The sequence below is a fragment of the Macaca thibetana genome, chromosome 4 (assembly GCF_024542745.1).
Source record: "Macaca thibetana thibetana isolate TM-01 chromosome 4, ASM2454274v1, whole genome shotgun sequence".
In the NCBI taxonomy this organism is placed as follows: domain Eukaryota; kingdom Metazoa; phylum Chordata; class Mammalia; order Primates; family Cercopithecidae; genus Macaca; species Macaca thibetana.
In genome coordinates, this window is record NC_065581.1 from 118,426,254 (window position 1) to 118,447,254 (window position 21,001).

The following is a 21,001-nucleotide window of genomic DNA, read 5'->3' on the forward strand; positions in this document are numbered from 1 at the left end:
TGTCTTATATTATGATTTTTATTTTATAGCATTCTTATAATAAAATACACTTTAAAAAAACTGAAAACTCATAGAAACCAATGAGATAAATATCGCACTTTACAAGTTCCCTGTCTCTCTATTCCACTGATACTTTAGCTCCCATTTTATGAGCCTCTGTGTCTCTATTCCTCTCCCGAAGTTTGGGGATTTTCATATGCATGTGGATGATAGATCTGATACCATGCCCTCATGGTTTCTCAAACTCTCGCCTTCCACTGATGTTTCCTGTAACCAACACAAGTCCAGGGTCACACTTTTGACCTTGTTATCACAGATGTTTCTAATTCCTCTGAATGTGGATGTTAAACATCCGTCTCTGCTACCTCATCTTATCATACAAACTCATATATTCTACTACCCTTACCACAGCACTTCTTCAACCTCATCAAAATTTCAAATCCATTAACCTTCCTATTTTTTCTTTCCATTCTCCCTCTCGTTTCCTTCTTAGCCCAGCTTAGATTTCATAGTCTACCTCTTAATTGCTTCTTGCAAATTCCTTAACTCGTTTGTGTTTTCCTGACATTAATGCTAGTTAAACCCAACCATCTGCCTATTCCATGTCTACACCTGAGCACCTAAACATGACTAAAAAAGACTCATGACCTTGCTGAATGGTTTTATTTAAAATTCATGAGTACACATACCAAAAGGGATATTCAATAGCACAAGGAAATTATACTACATCACCCCTGTAAGTAAACTTTCTTACAGAACAAATTATTTCATTAATTATTAAATATTAAATATTTCATTAATTATTTCATCCATACTCTTCTCTCTTCAAATTTCCAAACCACCAAAACCATTCCCACTCCCCATTTCAACTTGGTCATCATTTCAAATTTCAATAAGAACATAGAAACAATCTATCTAAAACTACTTTTGCCTCCCACTACATCTATAAACATTTCTTCACCGGCATGTATATTATCTATCAACCTTTCTGTTGTAAATTTGAAGTGTGTCTACTCTAGGTTAGAGCCAACCCCTGCTCACGGACCCTAGATCCCATCACTTTTTGTCTGTTCAAGGAGTTTCTCCTACAATTGTTCTCTCTCTTGGATAATCAGTTTATCCCTCCTATCAGTGTCAATCAAAAAGAAAAATACCCCTGACCTCATTGTCCCTCTTGAGTTACTGATTCACTGCTTCTGTTTATAGCAACAATAGTTGCTTAGGTCAATGTATTTGCTTCTTCCATTCTTTCCTTTTTAGCATTTTTTCTCTTTTTCTCAGTTGACATCTAATTGATATATAAAAACTGTACACGTTTAATATATACCTCTTGATGAGTTTAGACATAGGCATACCCATCACCTCAGAATCTTCTCTTATCAAAATCTTCTCTTGTCAAGATCAGCAATAATCTCCCTGTTTCCATATCTTGTGATCTGTTGTCTTCATCTTCATCAACCACCCCGTTGCATTCAACAGTTGGCCATACCTTCCTGGAAACATTTTATTCTCTTTATTTCTGTGATACAACCTTCTCCTGTTTTCCTCATTTCACTGGTCACTCCTCAGTATGTTTGTTGGATTTTCTTTCTCTGCTCCAATTGTCATACCAGGACTCAATCCTGAGAAATTTTGTCTTTTTCATCTATACTCTCATCATAAGTACTTCCACTCTGTCACATGCATTCAAATAATATTTATTTAATTGCCTACCCAGTGGTATCCGTTTATAGACACTTTAACATATCTGAAATAAAATTATTTCCTTCTCTACCTTGCAAATCTACTTCTTCCAGACATCCATTAGTACATGATGCCATTACCCACCAAGTTGTACAATAACAAAATTTGAGAACTACTTTTATTTCTGTCTTTTTCTCACATTCCAGAACTATTCCTGTAGCCCTTATCTCTAGAGCATTCCTAATCCTTTCTCTTTCCTCTATTTCAGCCTCTACCATTGTAAACTGTGTCTTAGGTTAGGTTATTCAAAAACAGAGCCTAATATGAAGATTCTTATTCAAGTAATTTATTGAGGAAGAGAAGACAAAGAGAAGCAGGGAGGAACAGTAGGAGGCAGCTAAGCAGAAACATCATTTAAGCTAAAGAATAGCTTCAGGCTGACAACACAATAAAGTGCTAGAGCACATTATACAGAGAGTTAACCCCACCTCCAGGCAAGGGATCCCCTTGTCGGTCAATCATTGGCTAAGGTCCACAAGAAGGAAGACCAGGTACCACCTCCTAGGAAGCAGGCAACTGGGACTGATAGAAGCCTACTTTCTTATTTATTTATTTATTTATTTTTATTTATTTATTTTATTTTTCTCACTCTTGTTCAGTCTGATATGCAGTGGCACGATCTCAGCTCACTGCAACCTCTGCCCCCTGGGTTCAAGCAGTTCTCCTGTCTCAGCCTCCTGAGCAGCAGGGACTACAGGCATGTGCCACCATGCCTGGTTAATTTTTGTATTTTTAGTAGAGACAGGGTTTCACCACATTGGTCAGGCTGGTCTCGAACTCCTGACCTCAGGTGATCAACCTGCCTCAGCCTCTCAAAGTGCTGGGATTACAGGCATGAGCCACAGTGCCTGGCCGATAGAAGCCTACTTTCATGGTGGCTAGGAGATTGGCACACCCAACAGGTAAAGGAAATCTAGGTGGGCCAAGTATAGTATCCTCTACACCAACTAAATATCAGCTCTTACCTAGACAAGTGCTGTAGGCTTCTGATTGGCCTCCCTGCATCCATTCTTGTTCTCAGTGATTGATTTCACACCTAGCAACCAGAGTAATCTGTTAAGGTATAAATCTGATTTTGTTACTCCTTTACAGAAAGCTCCACTTGCATTCTAACATGCTTGGAATAAAATGGAAACTCCTTCCCCTGGACTACCAGGCTATGCATGGGCTTCTCCATAAGGCTGGAAAAGGTGATGGAGGGAAAGTAGGAAGAGATGAGGTTGGAGAAATTGGAAGGTTCATCCCAGGAACTTTTTGTCCTTTTCTGTTGGCGGAATACCCCAAGCTCATGCATGCTATTTCCATCACCTGAAAAGATGCTCTTCTACTGGGTGATCTTATCAGTAATATCATGAAAGAAATATCACCTCCTTTGAAAAGCCTTTCTTGATCAGTTAGCTTAAAGCAACCTCTAAGTAAATCCTGGTCATCCCCCATGCTTTTATCTCAATATAGTCATGTGTCACTATACCACAGGGATATGTTCTGAGAAATGTGTTGTTAGGTGATATTGTCATTGTGCAAACATTATAGTGCGCTTCCACAAACATAGATGGCATAAGCTACTATACACCTATGGTATATCGAATAGCCTATTGCTCCCAGGCTACAAACCTGAACAGCATGATACTGTACTGAATACTGTAGGCAACTGTAACACAATGGTAAGTATTTGTGTATCTAAACATAGAGAAAGTACAGTAGAAGTACCATATTATAATCTATGGGACCACTATCATATATAGGTGGCCCATTGTTTCCCAAAACGTCATTATATGGTGCATGACTGTACATATTGCTGATCTTTTTGTTTATTTTTCTTTTTTCTCTAGAATGTAATCTCCAGGAGAAAATATTCTTATGGCTTTTTCAATGATGTACTCATGATAGTTCTAGATGCTTAAATGCACAGCAAAGGTGCATTTGTTGTATCAGCCCAATAGAAAAATGGGCAAAAGTTATAAACAAAAGCAATATAAACAAAATAAGTAAAAGTGGGTAACAGGCATATGAAACAAATCACTGAACCATATTTGTTATCAATAGAGTACCTTTAAAATGAAACATTCTTTTTTCACCTATTAGAATGCTCGAAGTTCAAAGATTAATAAGATTCAGTGTTGGCAAGGTATAAGTATATACACTGTTGGTGAAAGTAGTTCTAACTTTTGGTACACAATTTGGTAGTACTTTTCAAATTTTTTTAAGATAAATATCAGATAAATGCAGCAATTATTTAAGAAAATAATTGTAAAATTATGACAGTAGTCAGAAAAGACTTGGGACTTAAATGTCAACATCTGTAAAAGTTTCACGAGCATTGTAATTAAATCTAATGAGATGTTCTTGTATTTTTTAAAAGAAGCTTATTTCCTGTTTTATGAGATTAAATGATCAAATTAATGCATTTTTCTCTTAATTCAACCACCTTCAGTGACCTAATTCAGCCCAGTGAAGCCCAAAAGAAGCATTAACACATTACAAAATCCTTAGCTCCAAAGACTGTGGAAACGTGTCACGATTCAAAAGACACGCATTGACTGGTGACAAGGGAGAAAACCACACACAGCAGGCCAGCGAATGCCTTATTCATCTGCACAAGAGGGCACGAGGAAGGAAGTCAGATGCCACTTTCTCACAATAAATGCAGGTTCAGGAATCTGCAAGGTAAATAGGCATCACTAGCAGACTCTCTCAGCACAAGTCACTGTCAGCCTGTCAGAAGATTGTGTTACAAGGAGAATGAGTTTACTGCAGGGTGCCCACCCTTGGACTTCAATAAAAGATGATTTTGCTCCTTTTTGAAAACACATGCAGGTTAAACAAACAAGAATGCTCTTTGCATTCGATTAAGAACATCCTTGTGTTTTAAACCTAATAGAGACCCTTAGGCATATTCAGAAAAACAGATCAGCTTACAGACAAGGAAACTGAGGCACAGAGAGGTGAAATATCTCACCAATGGGCATGAAGCTTATTGATATGAGAACTGGAACAGCTCTGTAGTGACTCTTAGGTTACTTCTTATTTCTCTTAGTAGCAAAAAGCAATTAAACATGTATTTTTCATAATCTAAAATGTCTGGATGAGTTAACTGGTTTCATGAAATGTTTGTCCCAATTTCTTTATTTATATGTTATTGTTTGAACAACAGTTCTTTTTGTTGTTGTTGTTGTTGTTCAACTTTTAAGTTCAGGGCTGCATGTGCAGGATAGGCAGGTTTGTTACGTAGGTAGACGCCTTCCTTGGTGGTTTACTGCACAGATCAACCCATCACCTTGGGATTAAGCCCAGCATCCATTATCTGTTCTTCTAGATGCTCTCCCTCCCTGCACCGCTTCCCATGACAGGCCCTAGTGTGTGCTGTTCCCCAGCATATGTCCATATGTTCTCATCTGTACAGCAATTCTTAACTATACATATTGATAGAGAGCTGAGTATTATGCATTAGACTATGTTAAAACTCCCCATTTTGCTCATGATACATAAAAGCCTTCAAACTTACATATAAATTTCCATGAGTGCAACACTAATGTAGAAAGAACTTGTCCTTTTGTCAATCTTTATACTTTATTGCGGCACTATTCACAATAACAAAGACTTGGAATCAACCCAAATGTCCATCAGTGTCAGACTGGATGAAGAAAATGTGGCACATATACACCATAGAATACTATGCAGCCATAAAAAAGGATGAGTTTGTGTCCTTTGTAGGGACATGGATGCAGCTGGAAACCATCATTCTCAGCAAACTATCGCAAGAACAGAAAACCAAACACCGCATGTTCTCACTCATAGGTGGGAACTGAACAATGAGATCACTTGGACTCGGGAAGGGGAACATCACACACCGGGGCCTATCACGGGGAGGGAGGAGGGGGGAGGGATTGCATTGGGAGTTATACCTGATGTAAATGACGAGTTGATGGGTGCTGACGAGTTGATGGGTGCAGCACACCAACATGGCACAAGTATACGTATGTAACAAACTTGCACGTTATGCACATGTACCCTAGAACTTAAAGTATAATTTTAAAAAAAAAGGAAAATACAAAAAAAAATAAATAAAATAAAAATTGTATTTGTACACATTATCTTATTTGATTCTCAAAACAACCTTGTTATACTCATCATATTGGTAACAGTGTTAGATGCAAAGAGCATACAAACTGAAAAGGAAACCACCTCCCATTGAGCTTAACATTCTATTACTTTCATTTACTAAAAACATAACTAATGACATGACCAGGACAACTACAAGTATCTAATAGAGGTGCTATGGGTTAAGAATCAGGAAAACTGTCTAAAGAAAGTATCACTTGTTCTGAGTCTTAAAATATAAGCAGATTCTCCATAAATGGAAAGAAACTAGGAGACATGTGCTCTTTGGCTATCTACTAGGTCATGAGCAAGCAATGTCAAGTCGAAGATAATACTCTCAACCACAAGCCTACCCTCTGCCTTCCCCCAACCCCATTCTGCCACTCAGGCCTCTTTCTGCCTTTGCTGGTTTGAAGAATTTATCTAGATAATTCTCTGTGTCTAGTATCTGTGGCATTGAAAGAAAGTTGTGAATATATAAGAAGGTGACCTGGCCGGGCGCGGTGGCTCACGCCTGTAATCCCAGCACTTTGGGAGGCCGAGGCGGGAGGATCACGAGGTCAGGAAATCGAGACCATCCTGGCTAACACGGTGAAACCCCGTCTCTACTGAAAAAAAATGCAAAAAACTAGCCGGGCGAGGCGGCGGGCGCCTGTAGTCCCAGCTACTCGGGAGGCTGAGGCAGGAGAATGGCATGAACCCGGGAGGCGGAGCTTGCAGTGAGCCGAGATCGCGCCATTGCACTCCAGCCTGGGCGACTAAGCGAGACTCTGTCTCAAAAAAAAAAAAAAAAAAAAAAAAAAAAAAAAAAAAAGAAGGTGACCTATAATAAAACACTTAAGAAATAAAAAGGCTATGTAATTGTAAACACTCAGGGCTGGTAGAGAGCTGCATATTTTCTTTGGATTAGCAAATATTTTATTGAACTCTTAACCTGAAAAATTACCTGTGCGCTGCCCTTTAAGAGTTGCCAAGAAATGTTATACACTGACTCTCCCTTCAATTTGATGAAAATTTACTATGTGTCTGGCACTGGGATAAACACCTAAGTATTTCATGTATTCATCATAATAACTCCATATAGAAGTTATAACCCCTCTTTTACAAGTGAGAATGTGGAAGCTCAAAGAAGTTAAGTAATTTGCCCAAAGGGACATGGTGGTGGATCTAGGATCTTAACTTGAAAATTCTTGCTCATAACCACCATTTTGTACTGCTTCCTCCATGGACTTACAGTATAGGTGTGAAGGCATGACACAAGCACACAAAATACAGCAGCGATACTGAGACATATATGCTACATGAAAAATAAAAAATACCGTCATCCTAGATTTTAGGATGGGAGAGCAGAGATAATCAGAGAACACCTCTTCAGAAAAGCGAGAAGGAAAATGGGCTTAATGCCAAGCAAGGCATTGGCATTCAGGGTGAATGGGAGTGAATGTGAATCTATAGGAGGTATTTTTAGAGTCAGTAAGTAGAGAGGACCCACTGGAGCAGAAGTGAACTTTCACGATTTACAGAATGACACTCTGTCTAAAGATCTTTATTGAGGCCTCTGGCATACCCTTACAAGATTGCAACATGGTAATGTGCTATATGTTGCTGCATTGTAGAAGATTTGATAACAGACTTTATCACTGTTTAGATCCTGCCTAAAACCTAGAGAGTACGAGAGAAAGGGAAGAGCAGTGTCTGACAAAGTCCATAACATATACAATTTAATATGCTGAAAAATCTTCATTTTATCTTAGTTATGTGACAACAGTATTTACAGAGTGTAGGTTACATCAGATATGCTCTAAAACCAACTTCTAAACAGAACTGATGGGATATTTATGAAGGAGAACACATGGAGCTTACAAAGAAACCGTATTATTTGAATAATCATGAAAGTACTTTAAAATAATAGAAGTGGACATTATTGTTTATATCAGGTAAAGTTAAGATAGGCACTGAAAATGGGGGTAAAATGGGAGAGAGAAAATAATGGCAACAACTCTGAGTTCTCTAAACTATGTATGATTTTGAAAAGTCAGACAATAATTATCCAACTGGAAAAACAGAAATTTATTCATAAAAATTGATTTATAGTAACTTGGTGGCTAAGTTTCATTGAGCCATGAAATAGATTGTGTTGCATTTCATAATCACCTCTATGAACTGCCATCATGGCAAAAAAAGTAGGCACTGAAAACTAGGCTTTATGTTGATTTTTTTTCCATTCCTAAAATATTGAGGCTATATTCAAGAAACAATCTGAGCTCCATTTGGTGGCTCAAGTAACATTTCAGACATCATGTAGCACTTAGTTCAAATCCTGTTATTGCATCTTCAAATACTTTCTTGGTCAAACAACTTAATTCAACATTGCTCGTTCTTGCATATTTACACATCAGTTACACCAAGGGAAACATTCTTATAGAGAAAATATGTAGATATTTGTTTGTACACTTTCACTAAAAAAGAAATGGTTTCACTTTGGAGAATCCACCATCTTATACTCTAGACACTCTCAATTCCTGGGTTATTCCTCATAGTCTCTCTCATTCTCCTGTGATGATGAATCCACTCCTGGTCTGGTCTCTTGGGTCACAGATAATTCCCTGTCATTTGCCTGTCAACCAACTACTTTGCCTCCTAGGACATCTTGGAAAACAAGAGAATGTCCCATTTAAAAAATATTTCTGGGAAAGTCTTTATTTCTCCTTCATATTTGAAGTATAATTTCACTGGGATGAATGGATAGAGAAAATGTAGTGTCTGTGTGTGTGTCTGTGTGTGTGTGTGTGTGTGTGTGTGTGTGTTTATACAGGAATATTATTCAGCACACATACACAGGAATATTATTCAGCCATTAAAAAGTGAAACCTGTCATTTGCAACAACATGGATTGAACTGGAGGACATTATGTTAACTGAAAATAGCCAGGAATGCAAAAACAAGTATTGCATATTCTCACTCATTTGTGGGAGCTAAAAGTTAAATCTCATGGAGATAGAGTAGAAGGATGGTGACAAGAAGTTGGGAGTGGTAGTAGGGAGAGAAGATACAGAGGGTTTGGTTAATGAACACAAAAATACAGTTAGATAAAATGAATATCTACTATTTAGTAGCACCATAGGGTGACTGTAGTTAACAAAACATATTGTATATTTCAAAATAACTAGAGGAGTAAAATTGGAATCTTCCTAACAAAGAAATGATCAATGGTTGAAGTGATGAACATCCGAAGTACTCAGATTTGAACATTGCAAATTGTACGACTGTGTCAAAATATCACATGTACCCCATAAATATGAGCAACTATTATGAATCCAAAAATAAAAATAAAAAATTTTAAAAACAAGTATTAAAAGGTAAAACAAAAATAATATTTTTTGTGAATAAAATTGATTTCACAGCACCTTCTGGAAAACTATTATAATACTCAACATCTATAACTATTAGGAAATTCTTCTTTGTTACCTGAATTTCTTATGATAAAATCTGAATTTGTTTGTTTCCTCCTTATTCTCAGTGCAGACAGATGTCAGCTGGTTTAAATTCTTTTTTAGGGAGAGGGGAGGTGGTCCTTCTTGAAATCATAATTCAGATTTCTCTTCTCCCAGCAGAGAAACAACCCCTATTACTTTAACTTTTCCTGGTAGCCTTTGAATTTGTTTGGTTCTGCTCTGCCACTTAACACCTAGAAAATGTTATGGGTTCCCTGCCTCCATCCAAACATCTGCTGAGTCCTCTAACACAGTCAGCATGATGGGTTTGGTCAGTCAGAGGTGAGTGAATCATCACCTGTCCTGGTGTTCCCAGGTGGTGGCATGTAAGGAAATTTATATTCAAGGTCAGTGAAGGAACTGCCTCACACAGGGCAATCAAAGAGAACAAGAAGAGTCTTACAAGCAATTTTCCAGCCTCACCTCTTTTCCCACTTTGGCAGGCACAAGTATAGCACCCCCAAGTAGAAGAAGGAGATTTACTACTAATTGGGTGTTTTCTTTAGGTAATAGGATAGAAACCAAGTAATCTTTGTCCTCTTGTTTCACTGTGTTCTCAGCATCGTGTTCCCATCGTGCCTTACAGCTAAATGATTGAGAGGATGAGACTTGAAGGCAAATCAATCTGGTCTGAATCCTGCATCTTCAATAAAGAGCTGGATAACCCTAAAGTATTTTCTTCTCTAACTTTTGGTCCATTTTGTGTAAAACGAAGGTCATAATGCACATCTGAAAAACTCATCATGGTGTATAAGAATGCTTGTGGTTTTTGCACATTGATTTTGTATCCTGAGACCTTGCTGAAGTTGCTTATCAACTTAAGGAGATTTTGGGCTGAGACGATGGGGTTTTCTAAATATACAATCATGTCATCCGCAAACAGGGACAATTTGACTTCTTCTTTTCCTAACTGAATACCCTTGATTTCTTTCTCTTGCCTGATTGCCCTAGCCAGAACTTCCAACACTATGTTGAATAAGAGTGGTGAGAGAGGGCATCCCTGTCTTGTGCCAGTTTTCAAAACGAATGGTTCCAGTTTTTGACCATTCAGTATGATATTGGCTGTGGGTTTGTCATAAATAGCTCTTATTATTTTGAGATACGTTCCATCAATACCGAATTTATTGAGAGTTTTTAACATGAAGGGCTATTGAATTTTGTCAAAGGCCTTTTCTGCATCTATTGAGATAATCACGTGGTTTTTGTCTTTGGTTCTGTTTATATGCTGGATTACGTTTATTGATTTGCGTATGTTGAACCAGCCTTGTATCCCAGGGATGAAGCCCACTTGATCATGGTGGATAAGCTTTTTGATGTGCTGCTGGATTCAGTTTGCCAGTATTTTATTGAGGATTTTTGCATCAATGTTCATCAGGGATATTGGTCTAAAATTCTCTTTTTTTGTTGTATCTCTGTCAGGCTTTGGTATCAGGATGATGCTGGCCTCGTAAAATGAGTTAGGGAAGATTCCCTCTTTTTCTATTGATTGGAATAGTTTCAGAAGGAATGGTACCAACTCCTCCTTGTACCTCTGGTAGAATTTGGCTGTGAATCCATCTGGTCCTGCACTATTTTTGGTTGGTAGGCTATTAATTATTGCCTCAATTTCAGAGGCTGCTATTGGTCTATTCAGGGATTCAACTTCTTCCGGGTTTAGTCTTGGGAGAGTGTAAGTGTCCAGGAAATTAACCATTTCTTCAAGATTTTCTAGTTTATTTGCGTAGAAATGTTTATAGAGTATTCTCTGATGGTAGTTTGTATTTCTGTGAGGTCGGTGGTGATATCCCCTTTATCATTTTTTATTGTGTCTATTTGATTCTTCTCTCTTTTCTTCTTTATTAGTCTTGCTAGTGGTCTATCAATTTTGTTGATCTTTTCAAAAAACCAACTCCTGGATTCATTGATTTTTTGGAGGGTTTTTTTGTGTCTCTATCTCCTTCAGTTCTGCTCTGATCTTAGTTATTTCTTGCCTTCTGCTAGCTTTTGAATGTGTTTGCTCTTGCTTCTCTAGTTCTTTTAATTGTGCTGTTAGGGTGTCAATTTTAGATCTTTCCTGCTTTCTGTTGTAGGCATTTAGTGCTATGAATTTCCTTCTACACACTGCTTTAAATGTGTCCCAGAGATTCTGGTATGTTGTATCTTTGTTCTCACTGGTTTCAAAGAACATCTTTATTTCAGCCTTCATTTCGTTATGTACCCAGTAGTCATTCAGGAGCAGGTTGCAGAAAGAGAGCCAAATCATGAATGAACTCCCATTCACAATAGCTTCAAAGAGAATACAATACCTAGGAATCCAACTTACAAGAGATGTAAAGCACCTCTTCAAGGAGAACTACAAACCACTGCTCAGTGAAATAAAAGAGGACACAAACAAATGGAAGAACATACCATGCTCATGGATAGGAAGAATCAATATTGTGAAAATGGCCATACTGCCCAAGGTAATTTATAGATTCAATGTCATCCCCATTAAGCTACCAATGACTTTCTTCAAAGAATTGGAAAAAAACTGCTTTAAAGTTCATATGGAACCATAAAAGACCCCGCATTGCCAAGACAATCCTAAGCCAAAAGAACAAAGCTGGAGACATCACGTTACAGACTTCAAACTATACTACAAGGCTACAGTAACCAAAACATCATGGTACTGGTACCAAAACAGAGATATAGACCAATAGAACAGAACAGAGCTCTCAGAAATAATACTACACATCTACAGCCATCTGATCTTTGACAAACCTGACAAAAACAAGAAATGGGGAAAGAATTCCCGATTAATAAATGGTGCTGGGAAAATTGGCTGGCCATAAGTAGAAAGCTGAAACTGGGTCCTTTCCTTACTCCTTATATGAAAATTAATTCAAGATGGATTAGAGACTTAAATGTTAGACCTAAAACCATAAAAACCCTAGAAAAAAACCTGGTAATGCCATTCAGGACATAGGCATGGGCAAGGATTTCATGTCTAAAACACCAAAAGCAACGGCAACAAAAGCCAAAATTGACAAATGGGATCTAATTAAACTAAAGAGCTTCTGCACAGCAAAAGAAATACCATCAGAGTGAACAGGCAACCTACAGAATGGGAGAAAATTTTTGCAATATACTCATCTGACAAAGGACTAATATCCAGAATCTATAAAGAACTCAATCAAATTTACAAGAAAAAAACAAACAATCCCATCAAAAATTGGGCAAAGGATATGAATAGACACTCTAAAAAGATGACATTCATACAGCCAACAGACACATGAAAAAATGCTCATTATCACTCACCATTAGGGAAATGCAAATCAAAACCACAATGAGATATCATCTCACCCCAGTTAGAATGGCAATCATTAAAAAATCAGCAAACAACAGGTGCTGGAGAGGATGTGGAGAAATAGGAACACTTTTACACTGTTGGTGGGACTGTAAACTAGTTCAAACATTGTGGAAAACAGTGTAGTGATTCCTGAAGGATCTAGAACTAGAAATACCATTTGACCCAGCCATCCCATTACTGGGGATATACTCAAAGGATTATAAGTCATGCTGCTATAAAGACACATGCACACGTATGTTTATTGCAGCACTATTCACAATAGCAAAGACTTGGAATCAACCCAAATGTCCATCAGTGACAGACTGGATTAAGAAAATGTGGCACATATACACCATGGAATACTATGCAGCCATAAAAAAGGATGAGTTCGTGTCCTTTGTAGGGACATGGATGCAGCTGGAAACCATCATTCTCAGCAAACTATCGCAAGAACAGAAAACCAAATACCGCATGTTCTCACTCATAGGTGGGAATTGAATAATGAGATCACTTGGACACGGGAAGGGGAGCATCACACACCGGATCCTATTGTGGGGAGGGGGTAGGGGGAGGGATAGCATTAGGAGATATACCTAACGTAAATGACGAGTTAATGGGTGCAGCACACCAACATGGCAATGCATACATATGTAACAAACCTGCACGTTGTGCACATGTACCCTAGAACTTAAAGTATAATAATAAAAAAGAAAACTCATCATGATTATCAAATTATATGTGATAATGACTTTAAATTTCCCAGAGCAAAGAAAAGTGCAGGGCATATTCTCCATGTCTTTCTACAGCTATAGAATCTAAAAGTGGACATAAGGCTTTAGCACTGACCCAATAGCTTTAGCTTCATGCCCATGTTCCTATTTATAAAACCCAACCTCGTGATGGTTTCTTTACTGCAGTGCTTCACTGTCCACTCATGGTCACCTTTTGTCCACGTTGTCCCTATAGTTTTTCTGCCACACTTGCACAAATAAAGTCCTTCTCTTTTTTTATTTTGTGGCTTCTAGTGTTTCGGTTTAAAAAATGCATTGCAAGTCTACATTTATCTATGTCCAGCCTCTGTCATTGAGTCTTCTTTAAGTTACAAACACTCATGCCTCATTGTATCCATTTTAGAGCTTCATACAATGACCCACTTCGTTGATTCTCTAACTTCAGTTAGCTATTTATGAAATGGAGAAAGAAGTTAAGAGAAGGCAAAATCTAAGTGGTATAAAAGTACAAAAGGAGATCATCATTCTTGGGAAAAGAAACCCAGCATTTCCCACTGTGGTTTCCACATGCAAGAAACGGGTTCACAGAAGCAATTCTATCTCACCTGTCTGCTATCCTTACTATCCTTACCTATGTGGTACTGGTATATAATCAAAAGCAGGTAGGTTGTATATAGCAACAACAAGTTCAGAAAACGTACCTCCAAATTACACGCACACACACACACACACACACGCACACACACAAAAAAAACTTTATATGTGTTTGTTAATGATAATAACCAGTGTTGGCAAGAGTTTCTGTTAATGGTGTAATAAATTTTTCTCATCCTTTTGGTAAAAATTGGTAATATTAATATCAATGCTATGAAGTATGTTAAATTATGTTCATATCCTTTGACTCGGAAATTATTTCATTATCCACCAAGTTTCCATCATAAAAATTATCACAGCACATGTTGGAAATAATAACAAAAACAGAAAGCAATTTGTGTCCAACAATAGGAAGTTGGTATGTATTTATAAAAATAATACATGCAACCATTTTCAAGGATGATATAAAACTGTATTTAATATCAGGGAAAATATATATGTCATATTTTTAAGTGTCAAGATGGTTTAAAATAAAACGTAAATATAAATCCAATTTTTTAAAAAATATATCAATACCTTTACATATATAGAGAAGAACAAACATAAAAATGTTAACAATAGTTTTATTTAGATGACAGAATTATATGTAATTGTGTTTTCATATTTTTAATATTTTTGGTTTCTAAGTTATCTATAATAATCAGGTATTAGTTTGTTAATATAAACAAGTTTGAAATAAAAACACATAGAGATGAAAACTGAATGCCATGCCAAGCACAGCTATTACAGGGTATTTGGGAAATTTTTCCAGAAGGGAATTGAACCACTTATAATGCCTACATAACAATTTTTCTTCCTGAAGGAAATAAGAAATCCTAATGTTGTACTGACTGCCCTTAAGTAAAGTTGTCCATAGGCTATGTGCCACTTTCTGTGATAGCTACATTCTTAGATTAAAAGACCATGTGTAATACATACACATTTCTTGATAGAAATCCTGAAATCTGATGTGAGAGCCCTAATTTACTAAAAAAGCAACTTGTCTTTTTCTTTCTTTCTTTCTTTCTTTTTTAAGTTAAAGATTCAATGATACTAAGCTTGGGAGATATAGATTTATTGATCTACTGAGCCTCTGCCTTAAGAAAAAATATACAGGACTCAGGACACCCTCTCTGTTTGATGTAAATTTCCTACAAGGGCTAGGCTGCAGGCCTAGTCACTTCTTCTCCAACACAAGGAAGCACTTCAGCTTGAGGACAAGATGGCTGTCTCATAGAGGACTTCCCTTTAGGCAAAGGGTTAGAAGCAGAAAGAATAATTATTTTTAATAAGAAATAATGCTGAATAAAACCTGTTTCACCAGCTTCTGTGTCTTGGTATTCTGAATATTCTGTCTCACTAAAGTTAAAAGAAATTAAAGTATGACTTTGTCCAGGGAGGATAAGAAACACAAATGCCTTGTGATTCTAAAACGGTGGTATAATGTGAACACTAGCATTTATGGAGACCTTACATCTTAATTATTATCTTTCATCTTTACCACAACTTCGTCACCTTATTTATCATAATTCTCTCCATTTACAGAGGAAACTGAGGACTAGAGAACTTAAGTAACTTGTCCAAATACTGTCAGAGCTGGGATTTGAATTCAGATGTGTTTGACTCTAAAGCCTATCACTCTTAATTACTTACCTACAACACGTTCTACGTTTCAGACTCTGGTAGTTTTCTATACATTATCTATTTCCCTGTTCTTCTTTAATAAAAAAAAATACCCACTTTTGTTTGGAGTGACTGGGTATAGCCAAAAACACCTACCTGCCCAGATGCCCTTGTAGCCAGAGAAGCAAAGTGACCCAGTTCCAGGCAATGAGATTTAAGCAGAAGTTGTCAAGTGAAGCTTCTGGGAAATTTTTGAAAAAGTCAGATGGCAGATGGTCTGCTTCTTAAGCCTTTTGTCTCTTCTTTTTTTAGCCAGTAAATGGACTTGAGCCTGGAGGTGTAGCAGCCATGCGGTAACAATGAAGGGTCAAATATGAAAACTGTATTACTCTGTTTTCTGTTGCTTATAACATAATACCAGAAACTAGATAGGTTATAGAGAAAAGGAACTTATTTCTTAAAGTATGGAGTCTGAGAAGTCCAAGGTCTATGGTGAGCATCTTGTGAGAGTCTCCTTACTGGTGGACACTCACTCCAGTGTCCTAAAGTTGGCACAGGGCATCATATGGTAAGGAATTTGCATGTCCTCATGTGCTAAAATGCTGGCTCAGGCTTAATCTATTCATGAAGGCAGAACCTCTTAATCCAATCACCTCTTAAAGGCTCTACTTCTCAATACTGCCACATTGGGGATTAAGTTTCAACATAGTTTCAGAGGGGATGTTCATATAATAACATTCCACCATGGTCCCCCAAACTCATGTCCTTCGCAAATACCTTCATTCCAGTCCCATCAACCCAAAGTCTTTATTCATTCCAACACCAACTCAAAAGTCCAAAGTCTAGAATTTCATCTGGGAACATGCAAAATCAAAGCAGGTTATCTAGTTTCAAAATACAATGGTAGGTCGGGTGCAGTGGCTCACACCTGTAATTCCAGCACTTTGGGAGGCTAAGGCGGGCAGATCACGAGGTCAGGAGATCGACACCTTCTTGGCTAACACGGTGAAACTCCGTCTCTACTGAAAATACAAAATTATTTAACCGGGCGTAGTGGCAGGTGCCCGTAGTCCCAGCTACTCGTGAAGTTGAGGCAGAAGAATGGCGTGAACCTGGGAGGCGGAGTTTGCAGTGAACAGAGATCACGCCCCTGTACTACAGCCTGGGCGACAGAATGAGACAAAATGTACATGTTGAAGTTTTAAACTCCAATGTAGCTGTATTTAGAGATTGGGCCTAAAAGGAGGTAATTAAGGTTAAATAATGTCATAAGGGTGGGGCCCTGATCCAATAAGATTAGAAGCCTTCTAAGAAGAGACACCAAAGTGCTCACACTCTTTATGTGCAGAAACCAAGTATGTGAGAACCTGTGAGGGCACAGCAAGTGGTACCCATCTGCAAGCCAGAAAGAGAGCTCTCACCAGACACCAGATTTGCTGGAAACTTGATCTTGGACTCCCCAGGCTCCATAACAGTAAGAAAATAAATTTCTATGGTTTAAGCCTCCTAGTCTGTAATAATTTTGTTATGGTAGCCCAAGTAGGCTAATACAATATGAAATTTCACAATAAAATTTTCAGAATGAGAGCCAGGAGTCTTGATTGCCTCTAACTAGTTATGACCTTGAGTTGGGTATCATTCTGTCTTCTTTATTCATGTACAAAATACAGGGTTTGTACTAGGAAATCTCTAAGATTTCTTATAGCATAAGCATTTGATGATTCTAGAGCAATATGAATCAGCACTCTTTCATAATCTGTAGCCTCATGTCAAAACATTTTTCATATTCTCAGTATTCAAAGTAAGCACCTGCTTAGCAGATATTTTTCAACAGCTTTTTTCTTTCCCAATCTGATTTCTTTTACAAATGTATTACTGTAGGGGAGGACAAAGCATTTGTTGTGCAACCACTTAAAATTTATCTTGCCTGCAGATTCATTTTTGCCAATATTCATTTTTAGGTATGCAGTCACTGAAAAACAGGGAACAAGGTACTGCCCTGCAGAAACAGCCAACGTGTGATAAAACAAGGCCACTTCCAGAACGAGCTCATTAGGTGAACCTGAACTAACAGAAAGACATACTGCCCAGCATCATTGGACTGACATTCATCACGATCCAGCTCTTCTGTTATCCCTCCAAGTAGCTGCTTGTAGCCACCTTATGCTCAGTGGAATCAATTAAACCCTATTACTAAGCTCTCAGTCTCCTCCTATTTAACCCCATGTTTTATATCTATTTTACATCATCAGTAGAAAATAACATTTAGCTAAGTCAAAATAGATTTTACCCAGGGTCAAAAGGAAATTAGGGTATGGAGGAAAAGTTTCCTTTAATTCAAAGAACATGAGGACCTCTTGCAGTCAAGGTAGTGCATTTAAAAGTCCTTGGAGAACCCATTGCCTTGAAGGTAAAGACCCAGTCCTGGAGGATTCATTATCCGCTGACTAAAGAGCCCTTGGGCCCTGAATAATCAGTAGTGCTAGCAAGGTAGTGCACATCATGGGCCTTGGGTGAGACTGAGATGTGCTGGCTTCGGGTGTGACCCAGCACATTCAGAGACGTGGTAGCTATGGTGGGAGACTCCTTTCCTTAAGAAAAGCAGAGAAAAGTGAAGCGGACATTGTGTTGCAGCCTAAGTATCAGCGTGGCCGCAGTGGGTTAGAGTACCAAGCAGGCTTGCAGGGTCACCGATTCTAGGCCTTGGTTCTTGGGTGGCATTTCTCAACATTCCCTGCGTGAGGAGAGAGCCCACTGCTCTGAAAGGGTGAGTCTTAGGCCTGACAGCATTCACCACAAATTGACTGAAGAGCTGTGTGGCTTGAGTGAACATAGGCCTGTGGTGGTGGTCCATGGGGAGAAACTCCTCTGCTTGTGGAAAGGGAAGGTAGGGTGGGAAAGACTTTGTCTTGTGGCTTGGGTGCCAGCGCAGCTGGAGTAGACTACAGAACAAGGTAAATTCCTAAGGTTTCTGACTCCAGGTCCTGCCTCCTAGATGGCATCTCTGCACCCACCCAGTCCTAGGGGAACTCATCAACCTGAAGGGAAGGACACAAGCCTGACTTGCTTTGTGATCTACTGATGGTGAGCCCAGCAAACATAGGCAGTAGCCAAGTAGTAGTTAGAGTGGGTCTTGTGTGAGTTCCACACTACTGTGCTGGCTTCAGGTCTGACTCAGCACAGTTGCAGTGGTGGTGGCCACAGGAATGCTTGTGTCACCTCTCCCACAGCTCCAGGCAGCTCAGCACAGAAAGAGAGACTCTATTTGTTTGGGAGAAAGTAAGGGAAGATAAAAAGAGTTTCTTACCGGTAATCAGAGAATTCTTCCAGATTTTATCCAAGACGACCAAGGTGGTACCTCTTATGAGGTGGTACCTCTTATGAGGTGGTACTTATATGAGAGCTACAGTGTTACTGGGCATGAGGTGTCCTCTACTGCAGACATGGCTGCAATGACCAAAAATGTAGATAACAACACCCAAGTCCCTTTGAATACCTGGAAAGCCTTCCTAAGAAAGACAGGGACAAATAAGCCAAGACCATGAAGACTGTATTATCTAACTCTTCAGTATCCAGCCACTGACAAAAATCCATAGGCGTTAAGAATATCCAGGAAAACATAACCTCACCAAATGAACTAAATAAGGCATCAGGAATCCATCCTGGAGAGACAGAAATATGTGACCTTTCGGACACAGAATTCCGAATAGCTGTTTTGAGGAAATTCAATGCAACTCAGGGTAACATAGAGTAGAAATTCAAAATCCTATCAGACAAATTTAACAAACTGATTGAAATAATTAAAAAGAATCAAGTAGATATTATAGTTGAAAACTGCGATTGACTTGCCAAAGAATGCATCAGAGTCTCTTAATAGCAGAACTGATCAAGCAGAGGAAAGAATTTATTAGCTTGAAGACAGATTATTTGAAAACACATGGTCAGAGGAGACAAACAAATAAAAAACAATGAACCATGCCTAGAAGATCTAGAAAATAGTCTCAAAAAGACAAATCTAAGAGTTTTTGGCCTTAAAGAGGAGATGGAGAAAGAGATAGGGGTAGAAAGTTTATTCACAGGGATAATATCAGAGAACTTCCCAAACTGAGAGAAAGATATTAACATTCAAGCACAAGAAAGTATAGAACACCAAGCAGATTTAACCCAAAGAAGACTACTTCAAGGGATTTAATAATCAAATTCCCAAAGGTCAAGGACAAAAAAAAAAGTCTTAAAAGCACCAAGAGGAAAAAAACAAAAAGAACTAATAACGTACAATGGAGTTCCAAATATGTCTGGCAGCAGACTTTTCAGTGGAAACATTACAAGCCAGGAAAGAGTGTCATGACATATTTAAAGTGCACGATGAAAAAAATATTTTACTCTGGAATAATAATATATTCAGTGAACATATCTTACACACATGAAGAAAAAATAAAAACTGTCTCAGACAAACATAAGCTGAGAGATTTCATCAACACCAGACATGTCCTACAAGCAATGCTAAAGGGAGTCCTTTGATCTGAAAGAAAACAAAATTAGTGAGCAATAAAAAATCATCTGAAGGTGCAAAGCTCACTAGTAGGTACCTGCTAGTGTAACATAGAATATTGTAGCACTGTAATGGTGGTGTTTAAACTACTCATGTCTTAGCTAGAAAGACTAAAAGATGAACCAATCAAAATTAATAACTACAACTTTTCAAAACATAAATGATACAATAAGATATAAATAGAAACAACAAAAAGTCAAAAAGATTTTAAATTTCTGTTAAAAAAAGCTTAAAAACTTTTTCAACAAAAAGTTAAAAAGCAGACAAAAGTTGAAGTGTAGAGTTTTTATTAGCTTTCTCTTGTTTGCTAGTTAATGCATTTATGCAATCAGTGTTAAGTTTTCATCAGTTTAAAATAATGGGTTACAAGATATTATTTGGAAGCCTCATGGTAACCTCAAATCAAAAAACATATAACAGGCTGGGTGTAGTGGTTCATGCCTATAATCCCAGCATTTTGGGAGGCTGAGTTGGGTAGATCACATGAAGCCATGAGTTCAAGACTAGCCTGGCAATCATGGGGAAACTCCATCTCTAGTAACAACACAAAAATTAGCCAGGCATGGTGGTGCATGCCTGTAATTCCAGCTACTTGGGTGGCTAAGGTACAAGAACCACCTGAGCCCAGGTGGCAGAGGTTACAGTGAGTTGAGATCATGCACTGCACTCCAGCCTGGGCAACAGTGTGAGACTCTGTCTCAAAAATAATAGTAGTAATAATAATAATACAGATACAAAAAATAAAAAGCAAGAAATTAAAATATACCACCAGAAAAAAATCACCTTCACTAAAAGGTAGACAGGAAAGAAAGAATGA

At 38.1% G+C, this 21,001-nt stretch overlaps 1 protein-coding gene across 4 annotated transcripts in view; it reads right to left on the reverse strand.

Annotated features, from left to right (window-relative positions):
- Positions 1-21,001, reverse strand: part of GRM1 (glutamate metabotropic receptor 1) — a 421,079-nt gene that overhangs the window by 285,801 nt on the left and 114,277 nt on the right. The window lies entirely within an intron of this gene.